Source organism: Corvus brachyrhynchos, unplaced genomic scaffold, assembly GCF_000691975.1.
Source record: "Corvus brachyrhynchos isolate BGI_N302 unplaced genomic scaffold, ASM69197v1 scaffold90, whole genome shotgun sequence".
Classification (NCBI taxonomy): domain Eukaryota; kingdom Metazoa; phylum Chordata; class Aves; order Passeriformes; family Corvidae; genus Corvus; species Corvus brachyrhynchos.
In genome coordinates this window covers 1,968,720-1,994,095 of record NW_008236932.1, presented here as the reverse complement: position 1 = coordinate 1,994,095, position 25,376 = coordinate 1,968,720, and the positions used below count along the sequence as shown (strand labels likewise).

The window sequence follows — 25,376 nt, the reverse complement described above, 5'->3', positions numbered from 1 at the left end:
TTTTGTGTTTTAAGATTGGGGTTTTTTTTAAAGATGTGTATGGTTAGGCAAGATCTCTCTTTACATGAATTGTTGACTTTAAAAGCTAGCATTTCACACATTTTGAAAGCTCTGTAATTGTCATTTGGTACAGTCTAGCTGAATTTAGCTGCAGTAAAGGCAGTACACTACAAATGATAAATTACGTATGTTTAATCCTATGGTAATGCCTTGGTTTTGTGTAAAAAAAAATCTTAAAGGCAGATGTTACAGAAGTGCTTCTGCAGCCACTGAAGCCTAATTGCCAACCCTTTAAAGCAAGGGTAGAGTGGATTGGAAAAGAAATAAGCAACTCAAGAGCCAAGGTAGGAATGAGCACAGCACTAGGAACACTCTTTGAGGAGCGCAGCAGTAAGATAAGAACAGTAATCTCTTTTCTCCCAGCAGCACCATGATTAACCACAGATATCTCCTTTCAGAGCAAAATAGTCTACTAAATGCTTCTCATTTTAGGAGTATGAAGGAGTATACTAAAAATTATAGCAATAATTTAGAAAACACAGGCTTACGTGTTATTTGTTCTTTCTATGGAGGAAAATAAATTACTCTGTTGCTAGGAAATTTAGCTCAAGTTAGTTCTTCTGTACAAGGTTTTGTTGCCAAGGCCACAGTTCCTTCCCTGAACAGTCTTAGCTCCAAGGTCCTGGACTGGATCTTGGCCACAGTCCTTCTTTAAACAGGATTTTCTTCTCAGGGAATGAATGAATGGTCAATATCCCAAGAGAGAAAAACAGGTAAATCTTCACAGATTGGTGTGTGAAACTCTTTGCATTTTGCTCATTGGTGGTTACCAGCATGCACACCCTTCCTGAGAACTGCAGGTTACAGCAGATCTTGGTCCATTCGGAAACAACTCGACTCTCAGAGCTAAAGGACGTGCTCATCTTTCACCCCAAGGTCTGACCATGACTGACAAGGAATACAAGGGAAGGTCATCCAGTTACACCAGACAGGAGGCCAGATTCAAAGTAAGTAATTCCATTCTCAGGTCATGAGTTTCAACACTCGGGCTCCTGGACAAGATTTCCATGCTTATCCTTAAAAAAAAAAAAAACAAAGAAGATGAGAAGAGTAAACAGAAATTGACAAAAACTCTCTCACCCCTGCCAATCCCATTTATCTTATGCACAAACAGAAATGGAGAAGTTCTGAAACGAAAAGCAAAAAATGATAAAATTACTACTTCACAGAAGTATTTATACCCAAAAAGAGTAATGGAAACACGGAAACAGAATCAGAGAGGGTGCTGAATGACAGAAATCCTGATTTATTAGGCATAACAGAATACATCTGGAGTAGTTGCATCCCAGTCAGGATCATTAAATCTACGTTTGGAAAAAAATAGGAAAAGAAGCAGCAAGGTCTAACAGCCACCCTACACATTTCAGAGAGCTGCTACAAACACTGTGAGAAGCCTTCTTTCAAAAACAGAAGGACCAGGGATAAAGATAGAATCACAGGCACTTGTTACTGACCAAAGGCACACGAGAACAGCTCTTGCGGCAACGTGCAGGCTGCTCTCGCCTACCAGACACTATGCTACAGGACAAATTTCACTACCCGCCCTTCTAGATGGAATGAAAAACTGGGAATCAAACCCCACTCTTCTTCTCTCTCTGGTCTGGCCTGTAACAGAGCACATGGAGAACTCTGTGCATAATTTTCTTTAATCTACAAAAAAAAAACCCAACCAACCAACTAACCAACCAAACAAAAACAAAAAGACAAACAAAAACCAAACAAAGCCCCAAGTAAACAAAAACCAAACAAACAGAAAAATTGGGCAACAGAGGAGAAAGGGTAAACATACTGAGACAACAATTTTGTGGTATATAAATAGATGGATTTTCACTAATCCCTGTACGATTCACCTGTAAGAGAAGCTGATCAGAAATGTAACCCCTTGTTCACATGCAGCTAGTAATAAGTTAGTCCAAACTTCAAGAATTTGTAGGATAGAGGGGAAGAACATCATTAGGAAATGTAGTCAAGCACAGTGCAGGGGTTCAAACAGCCTGTAGTGTATCTCATAGTTCAAAAAGAAGTTAAAAGCAGCATCCTCCATGGGGTAGCACTCAGGCAGCAGCTGACATACATTCACCACAGAGTCACAGATGTACATTTTCTCAAGATAGGTTTCAGACTGCTAACACAGCTCCTCTCATCCCAGAGATGTGCAAAAAATATATCCTTAAAATTGTCAAATTTGTGAAAATATGTGGAAGTTTGAGTCCCAAATATAAATAGATTTACAGGAAGGAGTAGCACCCAACCATGTATAAAATTTATAGATGACTGTAATTACCTGAAGCACATAAGTACCAATATGAGGAATGAGAAAGTATGTATAAATTTTTAGAAACTTGATTAACCTTGTCTCAGCATTACCAAGTATAGCCATTAAGTATTACCCCATATAATTATGGTTTACAAAACTGCAATTTACTAAAATTTGAAAGGGCAAAGATACAGGATTTCATAAAAACTATACAGATGCTGCCACTCAAATATTTTCAGTGCTGTAACTCCAAAAAGTATTTTGTACTTAATTTTGTTTAAGCCTATGTGTTTGTAATCTATCTGAAAATTCAGTATGAATGAGGCTCAGATAAGTCCTGTTCCAGCTGAGCTAAATGCCTGTTGAATTTTAATGAGAAAAATTGTCTCTTTTAATGTGTTTTTGTAAAAACTGATTCTATTAAAGTATGCTATAATTGAATTATATGTTAGGCTATTATTCAGAATTATTTGTTGTATTATTAGCCTCAGATTCCTGCATAAACACTGCAAATTATAAATATTTTAAATAACATCATTCAGAGTAGAAGTAGATAAATAATATAAAATTGACTTCTTTGTGTTATTTGAAAATGAAAGTAAAGGATGTCATTTCACACACACACACAGACACAGGCATAGACACAGACACACACTTTTTATTTTACATTTTTCCTTTCGCTCTGTGTAGATGAACCTGATACTCAAGAAGCAAGGCCAAAACCTTGGAAAGTTATCTCCATCAAAGACAAATTGTTATTTTTACATATATTATCATTGTTAAAGATCAGTTTTTCACAGCTCCAAAATTCTCCCCAGTGGGCAGTAGTCCATCTTACTAAACTACCTACCCATAATTCAACCCAATTTCATGCAATTGTCTGTCTATGCTCATGAAAGTCCATCTCTGAACTGCAATGGAGACTATTTTCCATAGCCTCCAGGGAGGCAGATAATTTTGTTGGCTGCCTCCATTCCATTCGTCTTCCACTAAATAAAAAAGGGATTGCCTTTTCCCTAGTGCTGTCTGCTTTCAGAAGTCCAAACATCCATTAAGTGGAAAGCACTAAATTAGTACAAATACTGAAATGCCTGAGTAGAAAGCTATTCATTCCCATGCAAACTCAGAAACAGCCTTCACAACAACTGTAACTACTGACAGCTTTATCAGCCACAGGACTTGGTCTCCAGAAGCCAAATTCTAATATTCAAGTCTTGTGACAAAAGTTCACGTCCAGAGTGAAACTTGACTAACACTCTTCAAGGAACTCATCTTTTCTTATGGATGCATCCCAGTTTGCATAAAAATTAATAAGAAAAGGAGACTGTATAAGCTCTCCTTTTATTTTCTGATACTCAAAATAACATTTAATTCACTGCAGAGCAGGGCATTATTCCAATTCAGGTCATTTTGAGGCTTTTAAGCAACCATTATTAACCACTGACATAGAAAGAACAGTCTGAATGAATTTATTCATATTTCCAAGGTATTCAATTCTGGTTTGGTATACTCTTTGACATGGAAAAGTTTGATCAATGGCAATAGAGGAAAACAAATTATTTAGTTGCAGGAACTAATTTGAAAGGCTAACTAGTTTTTTCTAAACATTAGATAAGTTCTTTTCTAGAACAAGACAAAATAGCTGAATATTTTCTTGCACAAACAAATAATTTGTAAAATATTTGAAGCTTTTGACCCTTATTCAGTCATGGGCCAAAGAAGATCTAATTAAAAAATGATATGTGCTCTCTTATTTTCATTTACACTACTGGAATACACAAAAATTCTTATTGCGAAGGATGGTTACACTAAAAGATTGCAAAGACTGAATCCATATTATTGTACAAACAATTAAAAAATTAAAGCAACCACTTATCAAGTGCAAAATGAAGTTAACTTCTGCATGAGTGTATCCACGGACAGCAGAGAAATAAAAAGGCTTTTTTTAATGGAAGTTATAAGCATTGGGTTCATTTCAACATTTTCTGCAAAAGGCTGTGATTTAGTGCTCCAGCAGTGCTGTTTTCCAGCAAAAGCTTTTGCATTACAGCTTCTACCAGGTCCTGCAAACTCAGAGCAGGATTTTACTACTTCCTCCACACAACATTAAGCAGGGATTTCCTTCGAAGTAAAACAAATCACACCGTATCCCTGTAAGTTTAGCCAAGCAAAATTATTATAGATGCATAGTCAATACTTAGGCTCTTTCAGCTGAAGGCAGTATTTCTATAGAACTCATAACATGTGTTTGGCATCAAAATATCTGTACCTGGCTACTAGAAGCAGCAAATAAGTAATGCTTTCTTGTGTATACATAGATCTATCAAAAATACGTATTTATTTTTCCATATAGCATATCAATAAATAACAGGTTCAATTACTCTCTGCTCATTTCCTCTCTTTTGTGTCAGAACTGTGACATTAATTTTATGGAACTACGCCTAATTTTCATGTCACTGAAATAACTATTCTGTTCCATGACATGAAATGAACAAGGGACAGTACAAGAGACTACATCTTCACCCCTGCCTCTAATGCAACTGCTTTCCAAAAACATGGCTAAATGGTTAGGCAGTGTAGAAGATTCAATCAGCTGATTGAGGGCCTGCTGGCTGACATTGCAAAATCAAGTGCCCCTCATTGAAATTCTCTGCCCGCAGTCCCTTTGCATTTATAACTGTGGGAAATCAGCTCTGCCACCTGAGCTGGCCTCAGCTGCCATGGCGTCACATGAAGATAGATGTGATCACTTACGGAGGTACAATAGGGAGCACTCTTCTGATCTGCTTTCATCTCGCTCCCTGATCTCAGATCAAAGCAGGGAGGCAAGCAGAGCAAGGGCATGTCTACACAGGGACATTACATCAATCTAGTTTGTTCGGTCTGAGTGCAGCAATTTAAATACATCTCACTGAAAGGCTTATGCCCCAGTTTGTCGGGCCAGCTTAAAATATTTTCCTTATTAATCATAACACCCAAACAGCTCTGTACTTGTCTGAATCAACTGCCCCAACTTCCCAGGCAGTATTTCATGTCTCAGTGTTTGCAGCTGTGATTTTTTTGCTGTGCTGTAGGAGGCCTATTTGAAATTAAAGAAATTTGTGGGCGGGAGAGAAAACAAGTCAAATGAATGCACTCCTTGAAAACTTTCCTGGTGTCCATTAACATCATCAAAAGCATTACTCATCTGCTGATGTGCAACATCAATGACTCATTGCTAAACACTGTAGTTATTGTAATATGAACTGAACAGCACACACATATTTGCCACAGTTCCACTGGGCAGAATTTCCCATTTTGCAGAAACAAATGAATGTCAGTACAATTTCAATATAGAAAGATCTGCTTTCCTCATGGGAAAAAAAAATGAGCAGAGGTCATCTGTGCAGCAAGCACAAGGAGCTACAGCTTCACGTCACTGTGGAGCTTTTCTTCAGGTCACAGGAGCACTGTTCTCCCAGGGGGTAGAAGTTCAGCACCTACAGCCATGCATGACTTAATTCCTTTGGTGTCAGCAGGTCAGCCATCAGGAGTCCTGTCCTGGAGCTTTTCCAGGTCACCTGGAGAGTGTTGTCCTGTCTGAAGTCCCTTTAGATGCAGGCTTTCTGTTCTGCTACTTAGAGGTCTGTCAGACCACAAGGGAGGAGTCAGAGGGCAGAAACAGGTGTTCCAGAAAGTTATCTGATCCTAAAAGATTTAGACATAGAACTCTGCCTGAACACAGGAAAGCAAATCCCAAAATCATTTGGCAACTTAGATGAAAATTTTTCTGCTGCCATACTAGACTGGCAGTTGCTGCAAAGCATTTTTTTAGCATAAGGAAATCCAAGGGAAGACAATTTCACGACGAGAGTTCTAATCACTTTCAGCACATCTGAAATCTGTCTCTGAAAATTAAGGAGTTTAAAGACAGAATAATGAACTGTCATGACAAAAACACCCTAGGAGAAACTTAAATTATGAGTTTAAGGTGAAGTGATCTTTTCAGGTCTGCTAGTGAACATTCCAAAATAAATCCAAATAAGGAGCCATAAAAGTTTTTAATAAGATCAATATATTTCTTTAAAATATTGAATTTTCCTACAGGCTTTGAAAATGCATCATGTCACCTACTTAATGCATACAAGGTTTTTAAATAAAAATAACTCAAACTGCTGACTAACCAGGGGAGCAACAAGTTTCTGATATCTGCTGCTGAAAACACATATTCAGAGCCTGAAACTTCCTGGTTGCATTTGGGAATCCATAGGGGCAGATATATTTGTACACCATGCATGATATAACCTCAAATATAGCAGCTATCAAATTCAAGTCACTTATTAGCACAGATTTATTTTCTCTTTCCCATTTAATATCTTCAAACCTGTTCTCCCTGCATAAAGAGTGACATTAAATGGCACAACTACTACAGATACTTGTCTCTCCAATGTCAGCCTTCATCCCACATCTGTCTACAGTTCTGAGTGTCAGCAATGGTTTAGCTGGAGCTGGACTGGTACAAAATTATTTCCAGATAGTCAGTAACGAAAATATTCTTATTGGATACTTCCAACTACTTGAGGCAGCAAGTGTCTGTAAGTGCACAATTTAATAAAAGTCATACAAGCCTTAATATACATATTTTATGTTTCCACAATGTGCCATAAAATATATTTGTGATATTTTCAAAGAGACAAATAAAGTGGCTGGAGGAAACTTTTATTACATTGTATTTTTGATGAAAAAGAAACAACCTGAGACAAAAAAAAAGCTGAAAAGTTATAATAAATTAAAACCGCCAGTTGTCATATTTGATATGCTTTATAGCTCCTTTAACTTTAGAATTAAGGAAAGCATTACCAGAGAGAAATGTTTTCACAAAAAAAGGTGCCCTACCGACTTAGTGTTAATTATACTTACTAAATTCTTGATGCAGATCTCTGTCTTCTTTAATACTTAGATGTTGACATTATGTTCCCAAAAGAATTTTAGTCTTCAACTTTTAACAATATCTGCCAGCCAAATAGTAAGTAAATAAACAAACAAAACTAGTCATTTTGAATTTTAAAACTTGCATGCCAGGAATCACTTGAACTTCAACTACAAGCTGAAACATGATCAGTTGAATGTTCAGCAAATGGCACTTACAGAGCACATCAAAATCTAAAGATGTCATGCAAGTAGCAACAGGCACATGAGAATTGCCTGAGTAAAAATATAAAAATCAAATTTTTATCAAATTCTTGGGTCAACCTGTATTATGTTGTTGGACATAACCTTATCTGTCACATAACAAGCCTACATGGAAGACTTCACTAGTAAAAGGTGGTGTTGTGGAAAATGGGGAGAATAGGAAAGGGAACAGCCAGAAAGATAGATTTTTGAAGAGCTGCAGTGGGTTTTTCTGTGCTCAAGAAAGAATCTTAATATCACTCAGCAGTTTAATCCTCTCCAGCCTTCTGACAATATATGGAGAAGCTACATAAAGCATTTTTTAGTCCTATTCAGAGCTCCTTAGGTAATCTTCATTGCATATAAATAACATTATTACAGCTTCTAAACAGAGAAGAAAAATTCTGGTCAATAGAACATTGTATTATGCAATATATACAGGCAACTAGGGAGCAGGGAAACCTATCTCAGAGTAAACTAACAATAATTCTCCATTACCATCTTCAAAAGACTTGACTGTAGTTCATCTTCACATGGCTATGGACCACAGCTTATGTCATTTATCTTGTCAAAACTTTCCCTTTCCCACAGACATAGAACCAAAGAAATCTGGGCTAGGAGTAGTTTAAAAGCTAACTTAGGAGAAAAATATTTGTGAAAGCAAGAAAGTGGGTTTCATACTAAACAACAAAATAGCATAAATTGCCCCAACCAAATAACCCAAATAGAAAAATTGCTTCTCTTAAAACACAGAACCATCCCCTAGTGGTCACTGCCTTGGAAAGAACAATAGACTCATGGCTTTTATTAACTGAATGTGTAAAAGTGGACGTGATGTTCATATACACAAACATAGCTATTTTGTGTAACCACTATATAGAAGTTATCCAGTTGGCTTTTTATAAAGTTTCAACAGAAGAGAAAAGTGGAAACCACTAGAGAAACACATATACTTTTATCGTTCCTTGAGAGCATACAGTAACCAAACTGAGTTAACTCAAACTAATTTCATTGAGTGAGCTGCATAATCTATTTTCAGAACACCTATTAGAACAACTTCACCTTCTGCATGCACCAGCAGTATGTTCTTGGGTATGTTTCTACCTTAATATTTGGCAACCATGGCTTAAAAAGCAACATGCATAGCACTTGCTGATGTCACTTGCTAGAATGTACTTAGTAAAATTATTTGTGAACTTGTGACCTTCAGATTGAAACAGTCAGTTATAGTAGCCCTGACACATAATACAGAAGTGATTTCATGTCACTAAAACTCCTCAGAAAGGGCCTAGTTTCAATTCCTTCAGGAACTGAAATTGCTCATGCAGCTATTGCTTTGTAGTTGCACCTTATGTGACATTAGTAAACCGTTCATAGCTAAAAAAATAAAAGTATGATAAAAAGAAGATACTAATTATAATGATTTGTTAACCTTTCCTTTTCCAAATGTGTGAGGTGACTTGGAAATAACCCTTAGTCTTTTTAAATTACCTCACAGTCACAGCTTTGTTAAAGTTTGACAGTTAATATTTGTCTGCATTACCACAATTACACCAAACACTCATCACAGCTAGTTTGTGGGTCAGTGCTGGTCTGTCACATTTCTAAAATACAGTCAGATTTCTATTTTCTGTAAAGGCAAATTTTAGAATCTGAACAAAATGACAAATTAACTAATTAGCAAAAGAGAATTGAAAGGTATTTCTGTCCTTGTGAATCCTTTTTTTACTAAGCATAGAATGTCCATTTGTTCAGTATCAGTCATAATTGTTAAGGTAAAATGAATACAATAACTGTCTTGGATACAGCATTTTTATGACAGCTTTACAAAAAACCCCAACATTCTAAACCCATCAAAAAACCCAGATTTATTTTCTTTAATTGGCATTGATTTTTCAAATATTTGCAAGTAGGGAGAAGTTACCTAAGTCTGACATTGAAAATGTTCATTTAGCATATACTGCAGTAGCAACAAGTAGAATGCTAAGAAAAGAAGGCCTTGCAAAAATATTTTTGTGATTTTGGGTTTTTTAACAAATTTCCTCCATAGACTGAAGGAAAAATGAAAATATCTTGGCTGAGAATTAAATTGGAAATGGAGGCCTGTCACTGTTGCATATGCTACTTCAAATTAAGTAAGTTGAAAGCATCACTCCTTCATGAAAAACCTCAGGTCAGGTTTCTCTTTGTTGAGAAACCCCAGAGGCAGGCACTGAACAGGATGCTTTAAAGTCCTTTTAACTATTATTCCTAAGATCTCATAGGAATTTATTTTTTGTTATTTAATGTGTTTATGTGGTTCCATACTTTAGAACAAAATGCTAATGAAAAAATTTTGCTAATTTTTCTAATAATAAACAATAAGTTGCTAAAAACTTATATGCCTTGTTCCCAGACATGCAAAAAGTATTTATCAACAGAAAAAAAAGTAGACTCTAATTTGCATAGTAGTGAAAAAATGTGAGCATGTAGGGGGAAAAGCTGAGGAATACTTACATCATTTCATGACATATCTTCAAGTTTTTTGGCTCCTTTGATTGAGATAGATATCTTCAATTAAGACACATCTGTTTGAATACATTCTTACTGCAAGGGGAGCCTGGTGGCACTCTCACAGATTGTGTTACAAATTCTTTTTCTAGAAAAGTGAGCAGTTTTCGGTTTACACAAAAATATCAGATCATTGGGGTGTTTTTTTAAAATTCACATTTCTTGGGAATAGCATGGCAGTTTTCTGTGCATTTTAATCCCCTGGCTGAGCCTGTATCCCCAGTACAAGTGCTCTATTGGAACCAGTCAGTCAGGTTTGTGATCACCTCTGCTAAAAGAAAAAGCACACACACTACACAAGCTAATTCCAGTACAATAGCATCCTGTCTCAGCAGTACTAATTTTTGCAGCAATAGCACAGCCTGCTATGCCCCAGCTTCTGCTATCATTTACAGAAACATGATCATAAAAAGGAAAAAGTGAATAACGTATGTTAAGTATTCATATGTAATTTCTATTCAAATATACTTTTTTTCCCTGTTGAATGTGAGCATTGATCTGAGACTCTGTTCAAATACAGCAGCAGAGTCATTTTGATTATTTTTCTGGAAGAAAAAATAGCAACTGCTTCCTACCCACAGGAAAAAAATCTCAAATAAATCAGATCTGGTATGAATGTATCTCCCACAGATATCTCTGCACTAAATTCTTTAGTGACAAGATTGCTAGTATGAGTTACATGTCCAACATTAAAGAGTGAGAAAAAGGTGGTAAGTGGGAAAGTAACATCATTTGCACTGATAAACTAGGACCACAAAGACAGCTGTAATATACAGACAGACAGGATAGATGAGGACATAAAGTAGCAAATACGAATGCTGCAACTCTTTGGAGGCTTTTTTTTCTTATCCTTATACTCACACACCTCCTCCAACAGCCCATAAACCCCACATCTTTAGGATGACAAAAAGAAATCCAAAACACTCATCACTCCAGGGGGTAGCTTCTCTGGAAGATTTCCCTGTGCCCAGCAGCTCCTAGACACTGCTGGACAATGCTGTGCCCAACAGCGATGGCAGTAGCATCTCTGGGATAATGCAGTTGCGAAGGGCAAAAAGTTCTGCACAATGGCACTTGCAGCCAGAGAAGAAAAGCGTGACAACATGTGAGAGTAGCAGCCCTGCAGACACCAAAGTCAGAGCAGAAGGAGGGGCAGGAGGTGCTCCAGGAGCCAGAGCTGACATGCCCCTGCAGCCCATGATAGTGTGAAGATCGTCCAGGGGCAGCCATGCACCTGCAGCCCATGGAGGTCCACGAGGGAGCAGGTCAGTCCCTGAAGAAGACTGTGTCTTCATGAGAAGGCTGCGCTGGAGCAGGGTCCAGGCAGGACCTGTGGACCCATGGAAAGAGGAGCCCATGCAGGAGCAGGTTTGTTGGCAGGACTTGTGTCCCCATGGGGGACCCACTGTGGAGCAGTGCATTCCTGAAGGACTGCACCACATGGGAGGGAAGCCTGTGGGAAGGATCCAGGTTGTAGAAGTTCATGGAAGTCTGTCTCCTGCGGGAAGCACCCTGCACTGGACTAGGAGATGAGTAAGAGGAGTACTCCACCTGAGGAGGAAGGAGCAGCAGAGACAACGTGTTGAACCGACCACAGCCCCTATTCCCTGTACCACTGCACCACTGACGGGGGAAGGTAAAGCAACTCAGAATGAAGTTTGGTGCAGGCAGAAGTGAGGGATGGGGAGATCATGTTTTTTAGGTTTGTTTTGATTTCTCATTATCCTACTCCGATTTGATTGACAATAAACTGAATTTATTTTTTCCCAAGTTGAGTTGGCTTTGCCCACCATGGTAATTGTTGAATGATTTCTCTCTGTCCTCATCTTGACCCATGAGCCTTTCTGTCCGGATGTGGGGGTGAGAGATAAAGCAGCTTTGGTAGTCATCTGGAATCCAGCCAGAGTCAACCCTCCACGGTGAGCTTTCAGCTGCACAATAAGTAATTATTAACACTATTTTTGAGAGAGTAAAAATATTTAAAATTTAAATGCTGTAGTGCAACAATGCTGCAATAAGAGTAAATTGAGGAGAATAACATTTCCTTCCTGTTTAGAAAAAATAAAGCCTGGTTGTTAAATGTAAATTTTTAAAATTACAATATAAGAAGTACACAGCCTGCAAAGAAGAGGGTCAGATCAGAGGCTACTTTAGCAAACAGATCATATATATGTCTGTGGGACAGGACTTCATGGGATGCACTTTTGAATACTGAGGGAGCTGGCAGATGCCATTGTGAGACCACTTTCAATAATCTTTGATCAATTCTAGCAATTGGGAGAAGCATCTGAAGCCTGCAGAAAAGCCTCTGTCAGTCCTATCTTCAAAAAGGGCAAGGGCCCAGGGAACTACAGTTCAGTCAGCTTCACCTTGATTCCTGTGAAGTCATTGGATCAGCTAGCCCTGGAAACCATTTCTAGGCACTTGAAGGACAAGAAAATCATCAGGAATAGTCAGATGGCTTCGCCAACGGGAAGCTTAACAAACTAAATTACTTTCTACAGTGAAATTACTTGACTGATGGATGAAGGGAGAGCAGTGGATATTGTCCACACAGACTTTAGTGAGGTCTTTTCCTCCTGTAAGATCTTCATAGATAAGATGTTGAAGTAAGGGATGGATGACCAGTTGATGGAACAGTGGCTGAAGAGTGGTGATCAGTGGCATGAAGTCTAGTTGTAACCCAGTGATTCAAAGTGTATATGAAGCATCAAATCTGGATCTGATACTTTTTATCATTTTCATTAATGGTCTGGATGATGAGGAAGAGTGCCCCCTCAGCAAACCTGAGAGGAATGCTTGATATGCCAGAGGGTCATGCTGCCAACCAGAGAAAACTCAGCAGGGTGGATAACTGAGAGGACAGGAATATCATGGAATTCAACAAGAAGTATGAAGTCCTGCACCTGGGGAACTATTCCACACATCTGGGTATTTGGGGGCCACCCAGCTGGAAAGCAGATCAACAGAAAAGGACCTGGGTGTCCTGAAGGACACCAAGTCAAACATAGACCAGCTCTGTGCCTTTACTGCAAAGACTAGGAACGGTACCCTGGGCTGCATTAGGGAGAGCGTTGCCAGAGATTTGAGGGAGGTGAGACTGCCCATCTATTCAGTACTGCTGAGGCATGGATGGAGTGTTGTTTCCAGTGCTGGGCTTCCCACTGCCAGACAGCCATGGACATGCTGGAAAGAGTCCAGCAAAGGGAAACAAAGATGTTGGACAAGAGCATCTCTCCTATGAAGAAAGGCTAAGGAAACTGAGACTGTTCTGCCTGAGTAAGAGCAGGCTCAGAGGGAAGTCATTAATATACGTATAAATATCTGCAGGAACAATGCAAGGACAGAGCCCAACCTTTTCCAGTGGTGCCCAGTGAGAGGAGAAGAGGAAATGGGCACACACTGAAACACAGAACGTTCCCTCTGAACATCAAGAAGCACTCTTTCATGTGAGGCTGACCAAGCACTGGTCAGCAAAGATTGCTCAGCAAGATGGTGGAGTCTCCTATCTTGAAGATGTTCAAAAACCATCTGGACACAGTCCAGAAAAATGGTCTGGGGAACGGGTTTTGATGGATCCACTTGAGCTTAAGGTTTGGACAAGATGGTCCCTTCTACAGGTCCCTTCCAACCTCAATGATTGTGTGATTCTGTGATATCTTTTAGCTGAAAAAGGAGGTAAATTTTTATTTACACTGTGTCAAAATGTAACAGTTTCAAAAGCACCTTCTAGGTCAGCAATGATAGATTTGGGGTTTGATTCTTTCCCTTGAAACCTTGTTCTTAATTTTACCTAAACAAGTAAATCCTTTGTTGAAATACAGACCCCATCCCTGACATTCGCCTTTAATTAAGCCAGAGTGACAGCTAGGGAGAGATCCCCTCATGCCTCTTTTCCAGCCAGTGTGGCAGGGGGGGGGCGGCGGGGCTCTCCGAGGGGGACAGACGCTGCTGTGTTAGCTTGTCCCCATGAAGACTTTTGCCCCCCAGAAAGTCCTGTTCTCCCTCACAAAACCACTCACAGGCATGGGGAGCAGTAGCCCTGAAGGGCACTTCTACTAGCCTTTGGTTGGCCACTAACCCACAGCTCTTTTAAAACATTTTCTATTAAAACATGATACAAGCCCATGCAAGTTTCTTTACCCCAGTAATGACCTAAAGCTTGGTCCATGCCATTCAGCATGTACAAAACTATACAGTTGCTAAGAGCCTGATTTTTTGCTCAGAACCTCTGGGAAGATCCTTGCACTGAATTAGTTTATTTTGTGCTGCTTTAATTTGATAAACCCACAGAAAGCCATCTTTTGAGCCAAGGAACTCCTTAAGTTATATCCATAAATGTCAGTGACCCACATGCAGCACACAAAAAGGCTTGATTTTTTAATTAGGAAAACCAACTAAGACAGATGTAGTAGCAACACTTTTTTCTATCTTTTATTTTTTCTCTCGGGTAGCATATGATGGCTGGTAATGTTTTTCACAAACTAATCTCTAATCAGAGCACAGTTCTGATTAATAGGTTAATATATGTACAATTTATTTTTAAGCTTAGTTACCTTTTCTCCTTTTCAAACACTATTCTATATTAATCTTAGTACTCATGTCAACAAGGAAGAGAGCTTCCCCTTTGTCCCTTGGCATTTAAGGCTGCATTCAATGCAGATAAGGTTTGTTTGGGAATGTACAGGGTCTGCTGAAGACAATCACTGGAGATAGAACCTTAATTTAACCTCAAGCCTGTAGTATTTCCCCTGGGACACAGATGACTGATAACACAGCAGAGGGCAAGGAAAGCACAAAATTATTGAGAAATGGAAGCAGCAAATCTTGAGTGTCAAATTTCTTCCTCTAAATCATTGTTTGTAAGGATAGTCATGCATGTCTGACTCAGCCAGGAGACTACAAAGCTTCTTAAAAGAGCAATTTTAAAATGTACTGACAACGGATGTTTTCGAAAGCCATTTCCAAGGCATACAAAATACAGTTGTCATATATTCATCTTAAAAGAAAATGCCATTACAGGATCAAACTGCACTTGCTTAGAGTATCCTATGTACAAGGTAGGTCAGCAGTTGTTAATTGAAATAAGTCCTAAACAGAGAGCTTGATAGCATGTCCCACAGGAACATTAGAAAATTGTGTTAATGAGTATTATTATTGCCTGCTTCTGTAAGAAAATAGATCATTATTAGCTGAGGTTGTATGTGATGTTTTCATGTGTTATAGTCCTAAATGGGCAACACGAAAAATTAGATAGCATTTTGTTTTAAATAAAAAGGCTTTAAAAAAATCTCTGTGCTCTAAACTTAAAATTAAGCTATTCTATTGGGGTTAAAGGTTAAATAGCCCTTTTATTTCCTAATGATAAATTTAATTGTCTGAAGCCAAATTGAATACAAGCTGATTTATGTTTTCCTTTCTATAGGGAAAAAAAGTCCTTAGCAAGCATTGCTAGAAAATTTTGCCCCAGCTTCAGAGTCGCTGCTTTCAGAATGGAAGAATGTCTTCATTTAAAATAGAATAGTGAATACCCTTTATCAGACAAAAAGGTGTAAAGAAAAATACCCAATGTATTACAAAAAAGCTAAAAATCTTGAAATTTATTGCAATGTAAAGTGTAGATTTTCTTTTAATCATATCTTCTAAGTCACAAAACAAAAGCAATTTTTCTTCTTTCTATCAACATAAAGAATCCAAATCCCTGAACATACCTCCCTTCCAAAAAATAAAACCAAAAAACAAAGAAAATATAACAAAGTAAACCAATTATGTGCAGTTGAAGAAGCATTTGCATTTCACTGTTAGAAGTTGTTACCTTTTACTTCCTGATAATAAAAAGCAAAATACCAAACCAATATCCTCAGCTGATATTTTTAAGTATTTGCATATTTTCAGGGAAAACAGTAATAGTATTGTGATAAGACTTTTAGCTCAACAGAAGAGCAGGACAAAATATAACCCCTTAAGACAGCATTCTACACTTCATGTTGAGCAATGGCTAATGAAATCCTAAGAGGGTTTGTTACATAAACCAGTGGACTGAAGAAACCTTTAACATGTAGGAAACTGGAGTTAATTAAACTGTTATGGGTATCCTATCCATCATCCCACCAGACCACTCTATTCTAAACCTATTTAAATTTTGCAACTGAAAAAGTGTACTTGGCATGGCTGATAAACCATGTTTACTGTCCTTATTGATTTGACATTTGTGCATAACCTTTATGCTTTAATTATCTAACAGCATTTCCTGTATCTTTCTTTGCTACAGAAAGTATTTGATTTCCAAGCAATTAGACATATCTGAAAATTAGCAGACAGTAAAAGTGTTCCCTTCAACAAATTAATCCATTTGGGAAAGCAGTGGTTTACCACTGCACTGAAGTTGCTGAGAAGGTTGCTTTATTGAATCTCATTTCAGCCTGCTTTAGCACCTTAGTGTAATCAAAGTGCATTTCAATTCTGCTCATATTTCACTCAGAGGATAGGCTGCATTTAAGGAGCTTCCTTTCTCATGTGACAATTTGGAAACCTAAATGCAGTATAAGAGAATTTAAACTTAAGGTTAACAGCTGGCTACATTTGAAAGCATCAGCAGAAGAAATGAGATCAAATATTTTCTAATATAGCTAGAGTCAAGGAAAAGAAGAAAGACGGTTACTGCAATATAAATTTGCCTTCTATTCTGAATCTTTAATAAGAAGATAAATTTTTTATTTCCTGTTTGAGACAGTTTCTGAGGATTTGCTTTTAATACATTGTATGTGTTAAATCAGTTTATGATATTTTTAAACTTCTATCCATGACTATTCTAGCACTTATGTCTGCCAAAAATCTTCACATTGCAACATTAAAAATCACTGTAGTAAATTTATGAAAAACATGCCTGTTTCTTTGGTTTTGGAGATATTTATCGTAGAGAAAAATGTAACAGTGCAAATTCAGTAATTAAAATTTTTGTATATTTCTCATTTATGAAAGAATATGTTGCAATTCTGTCTTATCCATGAAATGAGATGGGTGACCTGAGATCAGATTCTGGAGCTCACATTTGTGAAAGGCAGTTCTTTATCTTTTCCTGCATAAACAGCTCACCACATTGTGAAAGGGGCCTAAGGCATCTGAGAGAATGTTGTCCCACTGTAGGTGCTGCATAAAAGTGCTCTACAATTATAATCCCTCATAGCAACCACCAAAATATGGAGGCAGGAGTCACATTTTGCTTTAAGAGTGCAGAGCAAACTCCGTGAATTAGTGGTCATCACTGATAACTTTCAATTAACCTCGATACCTGTCATAATTTAAATAGCTTCTCCCCTTCTCAAGATTATCAAATGTCATTACAAAGAAGGGGTGTAATTCATGCTTCAGAGAGGGGCAGGATCAAGATGACAGATATTCGGCTCAGAGCTTTTGCTGGGCTTCAGATCTTACACTGTACCTCTAAACAATGCAACTCAGATCTTCCAGTGAGAAGAGCTACAGGGTTACACAGTGTACACACCTTGTGCTTCACAGGCATCTCCAAAATATGATACCATGATTTAGGTGGTGTAACAGTAGTGCATTTTGTCTGGTGTCACTGGAGGTGTTTTTACACAGCAACTTTACTGCAAATGATTTATAAAGAGCAGAAGAGGGAATTATTTCTTTCAGGTGGAAGAGAAAGACTGTAATCTGTTTCTTTTCTTCACTTTTTCACACTGTGCAAGCAAGAAACAAAGGAAAGCACACAGTGATTCCATATGGCAAGCTGAGCAAAAGCTGAACAAGAACCTAGAGTTAAGATGGCAGAAATTAGTCACTAGTTTTTGACAGCAATCAGCAACTGTGGCTGGTTCATCTTGTTATTTCTTGCTGCAATAGTACTTAGTCGTCAGTTCTCATCCAAAGAGTTCTTTCCAAGCAGAATACCTTTATCTCATTTAATAAGATGATGTTTCTTCTTTCAAACCCAAGCTTTTAGTACTTTTTATCACCTTTTAGCTCAATTAAACAATCTCCTCAAGCCTAAAGAAACTTCATATTGCATCAGAGCATCAGATTCTAGATTCAGTCCCAAAGTTCACATGTAGGCAAAATTCTCCATGCCCACCAAATAATTCCAAAGATTTCAGAGACATTTTGGTATGAACACACATTCACAAAGAATAGTACTTGGTAGAAGTCAATGAAAAACTCTTTTTTGCCCTGGTAAAATATAAATTTTTTTATAGTTCAGAAATAACAAATTTTAACATCTTGCTATAACGGGAGAGTATGTATATATATATACATATATTTATGTCTTTAATTATTTTACAGATTATGTTTTTGTTTCCAACATAGTATAAAATACCATACATGACAATATAAGTTAAAAAATATAAAAATATATTTTTTTCTCTCAGCTAATTCTTAAGTGGAAACATCTGAATACCCCTCTCTGATGTAGTGGACTGATTCAGGCAGTAGCCTGTCTTGCAGCAGGGCAGATCTCAGCTGCCTTGCTTGATGTTTACGACATCTTGTATACGGAAAGTCCTGATTTGGAAACCTATTGTTTGTGTTGGCACCTAAGAACAAGTCTATAATGCAGGCTTCAGTTTCCCTTTGTATTAATGATTTGAAGATGCCTCCTTTCCACATCCCATTATTTTGTTAGATGTGCCATTCAGAATTGGTTTTTGATAAATTCAGCCGGGTGCCTCTGTGACTACTGCATAGGTACAGTAGTTTTAAATATTTATGTTGTGCTGGTGGTGATAATTATTATTCCAACTCAGTATAGCTTTAATGCATTTAAATGTCAGTGTTTCTCAGTTTAATTCATCATACATACATTCAGATGCTTGTATACATATATTCAGTATGCATCTCCAAGGGCCTAAAAAGACCTATTCATATTATAGCAGCTGTGAGAAAGTGAGGGCATATTTCCTTTACATTCCTAACTGTAAAGATTAATTAGGTGCTTGACACACATTAATGATTAAAAAAATTCTTTGTAAAATAATCCATCATAATTCTTTTATCACTACGCCAAGCCAAAGAACTATTTCATTGTAGCATGGTATCTCTGATGGCAAAGTTACAAACTATGTGATAAAATAAAATCCATTTATTTACTCAGTCTTTTTCCCTGAGAAAAAAAAGTGGGTTTTCTGTGATAGCTAGTATGCTTCTGAATACAAGAATGTCATGCCTTATTATCTGTTGGTATGCATTTGTTTGAAAGCCCCTATGCAGTTGCTCATAAATTCAGTTGCCTTCTTAAGATTAACCATTGCAGCAAAACAAAAGGTTAAAAACAAGGACTTGAACACCTTCCCCAAAGTATTAAGAACATTCTGAGGGCTATCACAAAAAAGAAAGAAAAAAAGAAAAGGGAAAAAACAAACAAACAACAAAAAAAAACCTAACAGAAAATAAGAAAAAAAAGGCAGGTCCTTTTCAAAAACATGTCTGGAATGCCTTTAACCTTGGCTTTCCTAGTGGTACTGTTTGCAATTGTTTGCTTAAGCAAACCACAGAAGAAGGAACTCTGAGTTCCCAGGAGGCCTGACAAATGATTTCCAAGGTCAGAAATATGCACAAAAGAAACAACAGCTTCTCACTCTGTGTTCTGTTACAGCATCTCTCCTTATGCTACCTGTGACACTGCCTCAGTCTGGTCCCCTTGAAAGGTTATGAAGGCTGCCACATAGAATGGGTCCAGTGTTGTCCAAAACATGAGACTGAAGCTGCCACTTGTCAATACACAGCTAACAGTTCAGAGAATCCCTCTATCAATTTTCTTGGTGTGTCTCCACCCCAGCTGTTTTCTCAGCCTAATGCTGCATCTCCAGAATGTGTAATAGTAATTGACCAGAACAGAGTGTCAGGACTAATTAACATACTCTCGTTATTGGTGAGAGCACTGGTTTTCAAAGAATGTCCTAGCTGTTATTTATGGCTTTTAATTAAGGTACAATATTATCTAAATAATCAGTGTGTTGTAAAATAGAAGAGTCAAACTACATAGCTGCAATAAGCCAAACATAACATGCACAACCACATTTGCTCAGAACACTTAGACATTTTGCAAGTCATGAGAAATTTAGGAAATTAGTAGGGGTTTTTTAGCTTTTACAAGGCATGTGAAAGCTTTCTATGCCTTCTAAATGGATTTACTCTAACTGCCTAATTCATTATGCTAAAACCATGAAGCAATTTCCTATTCAAAGCCCAACTCACAGTCTCTCTGTTGTCAAGTATTTGAATTTCAGATTAGAAATGTGTTCATTTGGATAGCATGAAAGGAAAGCTTTGTTGTCAGCTTTGCTTTATGTTCTGCCAGCAGCCAAATCCCTCTTCTTCAGCGGTCACCAGCAAAATACCAGACCTCCACTCTGGTCTCCACTATCTTGAAACAAACACAAATGCTTTTGGCCTTTATGGCCTAAATACTGGTTTGAGGTTTGCTGTTCTCTCCTCTCTCTTAATATTTTTCTGGGGATTATTTATGACAGATGATATCAGCAAATGTTTAGATTGCAGTGAGGTTTTCTCATCCCTACATAAGGGAAAGGGAGGGAGGGGGAGAGCATTTCCATAGTGGGGGAGAAGAGCCAGGACATTTGGTTCTCTTAGAAGCTCTGTAGCTGAAGTGGCTGCAGCCCTTTTACCCTCAGCATGTTTGCAGCTATGATCTACACTGAATTTTAACTATGCCACTGCTTGCTTGTTAGCAGCTATTTCTTTGCCGGCTTGAAAAATATACAGGCAGCTGTCAAAAGTCAGGGGCTGCATTTCATGCAGAGTGTAACAAAGTTATCTAATACAGCCTGTAGGACAAACTCCCCCCAAACATTCATATCTTTGGCTAGTGATGTGGAAATCAAGGAATTCCAGCCACATTTCTCACAGGAAAGAGCTTTTCAGAGTTCTTCCATTACTGTAAGCTGTTTCTGACAGGTTTAGGGTCTACACTGTGGAAGGACAAGCCCAGCACATCCCTCTATTAATTAAAAGCAAACATTCACACAGGGAATGTTGTAACCTAAACATGAACTTTAATGGTTGTAACATAGCTGGAAGGAAAAATAATTACTAGCAGCTATAGAAGACATTGAGATATTTGTAATCCCTTTGCTTCTGAATACAATAACCCCTATGTAGTCATAATAAGCTCTTCAGTATAGGAAATAGTAATAGAAGATCTCTCTCCTGATACTGAGGCTGTGCAAATAATTGATTCCTTAGCCTAACAGATGAAGTAAAAAAGGGGGAGGGAGGAGGGTGAAGATTCGATCCAACCTTAATTTAAATGTTCTTTCTGGTTTTTACTTTTAGCTTGTGTTAATGAAAGAAAGCAGAGGCACAAAGCATTTCATCCAGCTTGGAAAGCCCTGTGGGACTCTGACTGAAACGCCTCGAGGAGCAAAAGGAGTGACCCATGGGACTGGTAGTGGCCCCTTCCTCTCCCACCTGATGTATGAGGTGATGTCCTGGGATGTGCCTGCACTGCAATCCCAGCAATGGGTCAGAGGATGCTGCTACCTCCAGCTACATCTCACTGTGCTGAAGCACACAGGTCCCTTGGGGACCAAACACACATTTTTTGCTCCTCAATCCTTTATGTAAAACTCTGAGTGGCAAACCAGGCTATGGGAGCCCCAGGTCCCCATCTTCTCCAGCAGGAAGATGCCTGGGTCAAAACTTTCCTCCTTGTATAAAGAACTACTCCAGCAGCTGGAGGTGAGGGCCCTAATCAACAGTTTAGACATACCCGAGGGAGTCACCTGGCTCTTTAGTTTCTATACAGAAGTGGCACAGACCCCAGCAAGCCCAAACCTTCTGAGCCTAGAGGCTGCTGGGGAGTTCATCTCAGTTCATTGGAAGTGGGAGGTCTCTGTTGAAATCAGTGTCCAAAACTGGGCACAAAGAAGGTTTCTGTTTCCACTTCTGGCTCCCGGGAGAGTGAGCATCAGCTATTTCACCCAGCTCTAAATGACACATTGTTCCAACATGTGTTTCCAAGTGTTAAAAGTGAAGACAAATGAAGGCATGCAGCTATGGTCATTGATAAGGTTCCTCGCACCCTGTTTCATGGTTAGCAGAAATGAGCCTAAAAGCCTACAGAGTTTAAATTCTCTAATTCAAGAATTCTCTTGCACTCCAATTGTGTATGTTTTACAATATTTAAATGCAAATAACATTCAGGTCAGGTTTCTGACTGGTTGCTAAATATCCTCTAGTGCTTTCATGGAATTTGTTTCCTTAATGTCAGATTATAAGAAGAGAATTAGAAAGCATTAGTATACTTTATATAAAAGTTAAATATGAATGGCAAGAATTCAGGTCCAAACCATTTTGAGTTAAGAATGACATAAAACTATTACATTGCAAATAACATGCTAAAGCTATTACCAATGCTCACATTTTTTTTACCCTGAAGCACAACAATTTTAGTCCATGAAGAAGCTGTTGTTCTACAGTGCTATATGTAAAACTAAATTCATAATTCCCAATAACTTTATCAAACTCTATCATTACATATATTCTGCAGCTATCAGAGCAGTGTGGTTGCCAGTTGATATGACCCTTATGGAAGAACACATGCTATAGTTTAGAGGACCAAAAACTAAATTTTTTTTCAGGACTTCCTCAGAAAAGAGAGGTAGAATTCAAGTTATCATTATATTGGTACCCTAACAAGATAGTGCATTATTCCATCCCCAGAGAGAAGGAGAAGGAGGATTCCCACCATTAGAATACACAAAACTTTTTTACCCACAACTTTGTCATCCATACTGAACTTTGTCATCCATACCGAACAACGGAGTAGCAGCGGGTACGTAGAACTCTTTCCTCTTAAAATCCAGAAGTATAAAAACACTTAAAGGGCTCTATTTTCACATGACAGCCCAGAGAAACTTTATTTTTAAGCAATCTAATTAGACATGTAGTTAAAATACATGGAATACAGGGCACAAAGCAATCAAACTAAAAACAACCTCCTTCATGTTCAGAAGGCAAACAGGAAAGAAGTGACTATGATGAAAGTGCAATATCCCAGTCTAAGCAAAGCACCATCCCTAGACAATTCTAGGAGATGTTTCTAATGAGAAGGTGACATGAAATGATGTTGGAAGGCAACTTTGCAGAAGTGAACCTCATGTGCCTCCAGTCCTTGTGAAGCCACCAGGTGCCAGCAAGGTGCTCTCACCTTAAAAAAGGAAAATGGTATCTTGTGCTGCATTAGACAAAGTATTGCCAGCAAGGCAAGGGAAGTGATGTTTCCCTGTGAACATCAAGAAACATTTGGTCACAGTGAGGGTGACCACACACTGGTGGAGGCTGCTAAGAGAGGTGATGAAGTCTCCATCCTTGGAGAAATTCAAAAGCTATATGGACAAAGTCTTGGGAGAGCAGCTCTAGGTGACCCCCATGACCTTGGGGATTTGACCAGATGGTGCCTTCCAAACCCAGCTGTTCTCTAGTTCTTTGTTGCCTTTTCTATGCTTTGATACATTCTCCAAACAGTATCACTCTTTAGGACCTGAGCCTTTGGATTGTCTGGCATGCTGCTAGAATATGTTAAGTGACAAATAAGAGGTATGCATATAGATATACATATTTTCTTATATGCGCACACACATACAGAAAGACTTGTCTGCAGCATAAATAGTTGAAGACAATTTTTAAGTATCCAATTCCGGTGTCTCCATGGAGGAAAGTGATATTTTCATCACCATTCTTTCCTTTTAACCACTAGAGTCCTACTGCTCCAGATTTCTGAATCTTTAAGAAGATTTAAGAAATCTCTAGTAAATCTTGGCCCATAGACAGCTCTCCCATCACCTCATGTAGTGCATGTAGGGTTAAAGTCAGGTGGTACAGAGACTTGTAAACAACAGTTTGGTGAGAAGTTATAAGAAAATACTGCTGCAGTAAGGGTGATGCCTATTAAATTCAAAGAATGAACTTCAGCTTTCTTCAGCCTAATTGTCTGGTTAGAAACTCATTACACCCTGTAGTACTATCTTCAAAGTGCATTTAAAAATTGCATCAGCAATTTAATTAACGAATAAAAAGCTGCATGCAAATGCTTTCTGATACAAAGTAATTGTTTTAGCCTGACAGCGAACATAAATACTCATGTCTTGATCACTCAAAAGATGAGCAGGCTCTGCTTTAAAAGGAAGGCAGCCTTTTCAACATTATGCAGGGAATTCGTTTTTGTACTCCAATATTGTGCTGTTCCAAATAAAATGAGACGTAAATATTTCTTTGTGTGATCTGCGTTCTGATATCCTCTGCTATAAACTCTTTCCTTATGGAGTCCCTGATCCTTATCTTTCCCCCCCTTCTACAAATCACATTAACTAATCTGATTAGTGCCTTCCCCATCTCAACAGTGTTCCTGAAAGATCAAAACCAGACTAGTACCATGCTCTCAGGATGAGAGGCACAGAGCTTTTCAAAGAGGTCTGTTCCCACGCAAAAGGACAATTTAATCGCTCTGCAGCAAATTGACTCAAGATGCAGAAAAGCAGAGAATAGATTTGAGGGTCTCATTTCACCAGAATCAGAGGCAAGGTATTACAGTGTAGCCTACACTGGCTTTAGAAACAAAATATGGTACAATAGCACAATTTGGCTATCCCACCAGGTATTGGATATTGTATTTCATTAAGATATAACAATTATTTCAACACCTGCAAAATTCAAGTTCTGACATTTGTCTCATCTACCCCATGTATCCATTCTCTTGTCTAGCAAAACTTTCTCCCATAAAGCTTACTGAAGAGCATTGTGTGTCACAGTAGTTTTGCTGTTAAAAGTAAGTGAGCCACATTACAGCAGTTCCAGATGACAGAGTACGTAAAGAGGAAAGTAAATAAATGTCACTGTGCCCTACCATTCTCTTTCCTATGGAGTGGAATAAAGAAAAAAAAAAAAAAAGAAGTGCTGTCTGGCTAGCTAAGTCCTATTCAGAACAACCTGCTAACACAAGACTAAGATCTCTATGACCCAGGTACAGACCACAGGAAAGAATCATGGGAGGAGGATTTAAAAATACTTCAGGGAGTATACACATACAGTAATACATTTAGAAACGTTAGATTAGTTTAAAATCTTGCTCAGGTATCAAAGAATACAGGAAGTACCACAGAAATAGGATCAATGCAACACTGATCTTTTTAAAGCAGACTGGCAGAGTAATATATTGTGCCACAGGATGGGCTTTTTAACTGAAATGCACAGCTTGCACAAGCAGAAATTACTCTACATGCTGTATTTGTGAGAAAACCTATTAACATGCCAAACAACATATTTATGCAACTCTGAGTTGCCTCAAACCAGTGAAACAGAGTTTTGTTGATTTCCTAAT

At 38.2% G+C, this 25,376-nt stretch overlaps 1 long non-coding RNA gene across 1 annotated transcript; it reads left to right on the top strand.

The window, feature by feature from the left end:
- Nucleotides 1-931: 931 nt before the first annotated feature.
- Nucleotides 932-24,266, top strand: LOC108445202. The gene is made up of 2 exons (XR_001859969.1): nt 932-1,007; nt 21,332-24,266. It is a non-coding gene; the product is annotated as an uncharacterized LOC108445202 (long non-coding RNA).
- The last annotated feature ends 1,110 nt before the right edge of the window (nt 24,267-25,376 follow it).